This window comes from Myotis lucifugus, unplaced genomic scaffold (genome assembly GCF_000147115.1).
Source record: "Myotis lucifugus unplaced genomic scaffold, Myoluc2.0 scaffold_5423, whole genome shotgun sequence".
Classification (NCBI taxonomy): domain Eukaryota; kingdom Metazoa; phylum Chordata; class Mammalia; order Chiroptera; family Vespertilionidae; genus Myotis; species Myotis lucifugus.
In genome coordinates, this window is record NW_005876471.1 from 1 (window position 1) to 7,276 (window position 7,276).

Here is a 7,276-nt window from a genome sequence, read left to right on the forward strand (position 1 = left end):
CATCAACAGCTGCTTCCCTAACCTCAGAGTTAGAATAAAGAGGAAGCTTAAATTCCAATTTCTGTGGGCGCAAATCTTAAGACTGACTCATCTACCACAACATATGATACAACCAGCCAAAAGATGCCCCAAGACCTGGGAATGAATGGACAAATATCACAGCTTATAATTACTCAGTGATGGGTACCAAGAGAGAAGACCATTAAACAAGGAAAAACTGGTTGTGCTAGTTCCTGGGACAAGCATTTCTAGGACTCTGGAAGCTTAAGTAAGGTGAATAAATAATTCTTTGTTCGGTCTATTTACTATCCATTCTTTCCATTAGTATGTACTAAGCATCTTCTCTGTACCAGGCACAGAATGTATTAGAACAGAAATAAAAGGAAGATGTGGTTCCCCCTTCAAAGGGTAGACTGGGAATTGTTGGTTGTTTACCCCACTCCCAGCTTCAGAGGTGGGCCTGATGGGTCTAGGAGTGATCTTCATTGCCAGTGATTGGCAATAGAATGGGCATCTGACCCTAGTCTGCACATGAAGAGAGGTTAACTGGGACCTTCTGTTAATTAGCTCCTCCTCCTCTGGATCTGAACAAGGAAGCGTCTCTATATCCAGCTAGCGGACGTCCTGTGGGTAGGCAGTCTTGGTTTGACACCATCCCTGTGATGACAGGAGCCAACAGATGGGAAAATCTGGGCCTTCGGTGAACACTGTGGGGACCCTGACCAACCACCCCCAAATACTACACTATTTTCATTGCCCCATACTTGAGCTAACAAACCCACTTTGTAGTTCAAGTCAGTTTGAGTTGGATTCTGTTCCTTTCAAGCTAGAGAATCCTGACTGGAAAAGAGCTAACCGTCTAAATTTAGCTCCCCTGAAAGGCAGTCTCTAAAATCAAGCCACAGGATGAAATACTCTGCTGGAACGAGATTGCAAATTTCTTAAAGATAAGACTGGGTTTAATGTTTCTTTGTATCTCTGGCACCCCACAGACACTAAATGCTGAATCTCTCATACATTCAGATAAGATAATATATAAAGAAGTTCTCTGGTGGAGAATATTGCTGTTCAGATAAAATAATAAAGGAAATAAGGCACTAATACAAGCTCTTCATAATAATACGTAACATTTCTTGGGCACTTAATATGTGCCAGGCGCTGTTCCTTGTGTGAGTACGTTGAATAATTTGCATGTGTTGACTTGTTTAAGCCTCACCACAATCGCCAGTTCCTGTTATTAATCCGCGGTTTACAGGGGCAGAAGCCGAGGCACCCTGTGTTTGCTCAGATAGGTATAAGGAAGTTTTCCTGTTTAAGATGAAAATTCTCAGTAGTTAAATAACTAATGACGAATGAAACTAAAACCAAGTCTCCATGCTTCAACCAGTAGGACTTCACTAAGCCAGCTCATAACAGGACTGTACTTCCTCTAGACAGGATGAGGGGGTGAACAATATAGATTTGCTTAGTTTTTTCACTAACACTTTAATATGCTCTGTTGATTTATAGATTCTTGGAAACTTGTTTGTTTTTTCCATTTTCCTGCAGTGTAAAGGTTATTGTAGAAGCATTTGATAAAGCATGCTACTAGTCCAATCTGTTATCTGCACCGTCTTACTATAAAAGGTATCTACTTGTTAACCTAGACATACCAGGCCATGTATCTTTAAGCCAAAAAACAAAAAACAAAATTCTGCTCCATATCTTTATCTGAAAACCATTAAATATCCAAAGTGCAGTATTTGCTGTAACTTCTTTCAATAGATTTTTTTTGGGGGGGAGCCCACCATATGCTAGGCAGTTTCTAGATGCTAAGGAAACATCAATAAACAAAACAGATATAGTTACTGCCCTCAAGGAGCTCACCTTCTTGTGAGGGAAATGGATATTAACCAAAGCAGCACACAGATGAGTACAAAAGTACATGTTTTGCCTTGAAAGAAAAGGAGAGGGACTGCTTAGAGATGATAAAAGAAGTGTCTAATTCAGTTTGTGTCTATGTCAAAGGAAGCCCTCCTAAGGAAGGGACATGAAACTTGAGACCTAAGGAAAAGAGCAGTCAATCTCTTTTGTTATTTTCTTACCCAGCATCCATTACCATTCTTCTATAACAGTGGTTCTCAACCTTCCTAATGCCACAACCCTTTAATACAGTTCCTCATGTCGTGGTGACCCCCAACCATAAAATTATTTCTTTGCTACTTCATAACTGTAATTTTGCTACTGTTATGAATCCTAATGTAAATATCTGATATGCAGGATGTATTTTCATTGTTACAAATTGAACATAATTAAAGCATAGTGATTAATCACAAAAAACAATATGTAATTATATACGTGTTTTCCGATGGTCTTAGGAGACCCCTGTGAAAGGGTCTCGACCCACAGGTTCAGAACCACTGTTCTATAACCACAGCCCAAGCCTTCTGGAGAGTATCTGCACATCCTTCGCAAACTCATTGCAGTGAACTCTGAAGACATTCCTGCCACCCCTCACTGCTTAAGGTGGGCCCAAGACCTAGGCTAAGGCAATCAGTGTATCCTACCTCCCTGGCCAGCAGTACTTTTAGTTGGGTCAGAGATGAGCACATAACATCTGTTAGGACAGTCACAGCAGCAAGGCTCCATCTAGGGGCTTTGGTTTGTGCTATCTTATTCACTGCACTAAGTGCTGTGAAGCTATGACCTTGAAATTAAAGGAGGGGGATGACCTATAACCGAGAGATAACTAGATAAAGGAATTGATCACCTTGACATCATTTGGAGCTCTAATCTAAGCAGCACGTGACTGTATCCACCCATGAACTGTTCAGCTAGGAGTCACAGCACATTCCTTTCTGGCTAAAGCCAGTGCAGGTGGTAGTCATTAGTGTTAGTCTTTTTTTTTTTTTCCTGGTTCTGCTCCTCCTGGACATATGGTAGGACTGTATTTTTTTTTATTGCTTAAAGTATTACAAAGAGTATTACATATGTCTCCTTTTTTTCCCCCCTTGACATTCCCTTGGCCTCCCCTACGCCCTAGTGTCTTGTGTCCATTGGTTTTGCTTATACGCATGCATACAAGTCCTTCGGTTGATCTCTTACCCCCGCTACCAACCCTCCCTGGGCTTCCTGCTATAGTTTGACGGTCTGTTCAATGCTGCTCTGCCTCTGTATCTATTTTTGTTCAGTTTAAAATGGTCTTTATTATCCATAAATGAGTGAGATCATGTGGTATTTTTCTTTCATTGACTGGCTTATTTCACTTAGCATAATGCTCTCCAGTTTCATCCATGCTGTTGCAAATGGTAAGAGTTCCTTCTTTTTTACAGCAGCGTAGTATTCCATTGTGTAGATGTACCACAGTTTTCTAATCCATTCATCTGCTAATGGGCACTTAGGCTGTTTCCAAATCTTAGCTATGGCAAATTGTGCTGCTATGAACATAGGGGTGCATATATCCTTTCTGATTGGTATTTCTGGTTTCTTGGGATAAATTCCTAGAAGTGGGATCACTGGGTCAAATGGGAGTTCCATTTTTAACTTTTTGAGGGAACTCCATACCGTCTTCCATAGTGGCTTAGTTCTAGCAGCTTTGCCTGAGGTTCTTAATAGTCACTGCCCGAATTCACTTCTTCATATGCTCCTGAATTACAGAACTTGAGGCGTGTTTTCTATGTACCAGATTAAAACAATTTGTAATACAAAAAAGGGAGCCCCTTTGCCCCTTTGCCCTGATCCTGGAGCTGATCCTGGAGCTGCTGGTGCTGGAGCTGTTCCTGACCATCCTGCCCGGGAGCTGCAGGCCTGGGCACAGGAGCACTGTCCAGAGAGTGCTGAAGAGGCTGTCCCTCTCCTGGAAGACCTGGAGCAAGAACAGGATGAACCAGGACAGCAGGTTTCACCTCCTCCAAATGAACAGAAACAGGCATGGGAGAAAATGTCCTCTTCAGGAGCAGAATTTTTTAAAAGATGAAAATTGATATGTTAACAGATGGAATAAAAGAGAATCATATGCAATGCTCAAATGAAACCAGAAAAAGAGGGAAAAAAGAGGTGAATAAAGAAAAAAGGGCAAGTCAACAAATAGAAAACAATCACAAACAGGGTAGATAGTAATCCAAAGATATCAATCAATTTAATTATGAATGGCTTAAGTACACCAATGATAAGTGAGAGATAAGAGTTCATTAAAAGCAAGAATCATTATGTGCTGTCTATAAGAAACCCACTTTAAATACATTCCTAGAAGTGGGATCCCTGGGTCAAATGGCAGTTCCATATTTAATCTGTTGAGGAAACTCCATACTGTTTTCCATTGTGGCTGCACCAGTCTGCATGCCCACCAGCAGTATACTAGGGTTGCCTTTTCTCCACATCCTCACCAGAATGTGTCATTTGTTGATAGTAGCCATTTTGGAAGGTGTGAGGTGAAATACCTCATTGTCATTTTAATTTTTTTTTCCCCATTTAAAAAAATTGGATTGTTTGTCTTCCTTTTGTTAAGTTGTATGAATTCTTTATATATTTTGGAAATTAACCCCTTATCAGTATCATTGTTCTCCCATACAGTGAAGTCTCTTTTCATTTTGTTGATGGTTTCCTTTTCTGTGCAGCTTTTTATTTTAATGTAGTCCCATTTGTTTATCTTGCCCTAGAAGATGTATCTGTAAACAACAATCAGAAAGAATATATGCACCTCTATGTTCATAGCAGTGCTATTTACAATAACTAAATTCTGGGAATAGCCCAAGTGCCCATCAGTAGATGAGTGGTTAAAAAAGCTGTGGTACATTTACACCAGTGGTTCCCAAACTTATTTGGCCTACCGCCCCCTTTCCAGAAAAAATATTACTCAGCCCCTGGAAATTAATTTTTTTTTAAATTTTAATAGCAGTTACTCATCGCCCCCAAATGCACCTGTGGCCATCACCGCCCCCCCCTGGATCGCTGCAGCGCCTACCAGGGGGCAGTAGCGCCCCCTTTGGGAATCACTGATTTACACCATGGAATACTGTGCATTTGTAAAAAATAAGAATCTCTTACTCTTTGAGATAGCATGGAGGGACCTGGATAGTATTATGCTAAGTGAAATAAGCTATTCCGAGAAAGACAAGTATCACATGATCTCACTTATATGTGGAATCTAATGAGCAAAATAAACTGATAAACAAAATGGATCCAGAGACATGGAAGCATGGAACAGACTGACAAATCTCAGAGGGAAGGTAGGGGTGGGTGTTGTGGGAAGAGATTAAGCAAAGAATTTATATGTATATATGCATAATCCATTGACATAGACAATAGTGTGGTAAAGGCCTAGGAGGGGATGGGAATGGGGTAGATAAGGTAAATGGGGGGATAAAAGAGGGACATCTGTAATATTTTCAACAATAAAGATAAATTAAAATAAAAGTAAAGTGATGGAAAAAGATATACCATGCTAACACTTATCAAAAGAAAGTGGGCAGAGCTATATTAATTTCAGACAAAGGGGGCTACAGAAAAAGAAAATTATCAGGAGTAAATTGAGGCACTACAAAAAAGATAATGGGGTCAATTCCCAGGAATACATAACAATCCAACATATAGGCACCTAACACAGCATCAAAACAAGGGATGCTAAAATCATGGCAGAAAGAGGCATCCTTCTCTTCAGAACCAGTTTGTTGAAAGTGCAGCACAATCAAGATAGGGGGATAAAGCAACTACATTTCTTCCTCTTGTTCCTACAAACCTTCTCTATGGAAATAGGTCTTCTTCCCTTGTCCTCTGTCACTTTTTACAGCCCTAAAGAGTAAATAATATGTCCATCCAGGGAAATAATAAAAGCTCTGAAATTTAAAGATGTTTGGAGGCTTCCAGGCCTGACCTTCTGCATCTGAGAAGCCTACAGTGGGACAAGGACTCAGCCAACTTTTCTCCCTGCCCGTGTGTGGTTTCTGACATCTCCATGGTTGGAGATGAAAAGACAGAAGTATGGAAACAGAAGGCTCTCTCTCTCTCTTGACTGGCACTGAATGTACATTGGCTTTTACATGTATATTTCAGTGTACATTTACATGTACATGTCTAGGGCTGTAGGAGGGGTTTTGTGAATGTGATGGTTAATTTTATGTCTCAACTTGGCTAGGTCACTGTACCCAGATATTTGGTCAAATAGTCTGGATGTTGCTGTGAATGTAATTTTTAATGAAATCAACATTTAAGTCCATATACCTCGAGTAAAGCAGATTAACCTCCATTCAATTAGTTCCAAACATTAAGAGAAAAAAGACTGGCATGGCCCCAAGGAAGAGGGAATTCTGCCTCCAGACTGTCTTCAGACTCAAGCTGCAACATAAACTTTTTTTCTGGGTCTTCAACCTGCCAGCCTACCCTAAAGATTTTGGATTTGTCAGCTTCCACATAAGCCAATTTCTTCAACTGCATATATATGTTTTCTTTCTCTCTCTCTCTCTCTCTCTCTCTCTCTCTCTCTCTCTCTCTCTCTTTCTCTCTCTCGGCTAAAAGGGGCTAATTCAAATGTAACCCTGATATTTTGGGGGCTAGCAATTGGAATCCATGCCAGCAAGCTAACCTATAATTAAGTCATTACCTCCTTTCCCAGAAACTGGTCTTGCAGAACCTGTTACAGAGGCCATAAAACTGTGAACAGTTCACTGTCCCTGGAGGGAGGGTTATTAATGCTGGTGCCAGGCCAAACCATCAGATATGGCCTGGAGACCCCCAACACTTGGGGGCCTTCTTGCAAGGCCCACGAAAAGGACTGGAAGCATAATGCATATTTACGGGACAAAGACCACAGGGAGATATAAAAAGAAGCCCCCTGCATGTTTCGGCACTCAGATTTGGAAAGCTATTCCCTGGGTCCGCTGGTGTAATTAAACAGTGTCCCTCCATTTCTTTAAAGTGTCACTTGGTTTTCTTTGGTCTTCTGCAACATCTCTACTTTTTCTGTTGTTCCAGAGAATTCTGCATAATACAGTGGGATTTTCTGACATAGGCCCTTTGTGAGGATCCCCCACCTCTGGTTCACTGGCAAGGGTGATACATGTCTGCAGGGCCCCTTAAATCAGCCCCCTCAGTTGCTGCTTTTCAGTGTCCCTGTTTGAGCATCACCCTGGATAAAGTTCCTTTAAGAAAAATAACTCTAAGTTTGTTTGGTTGATATCCAGCTAGCTCTTCCCCCAAAAGACACACACACACACACACACCAGATTAATAGGAAAGTCCACATGGACAGGATAAAACACTAACAACATCACAATTTATACTTCGCTGTTACAGTCTGCTG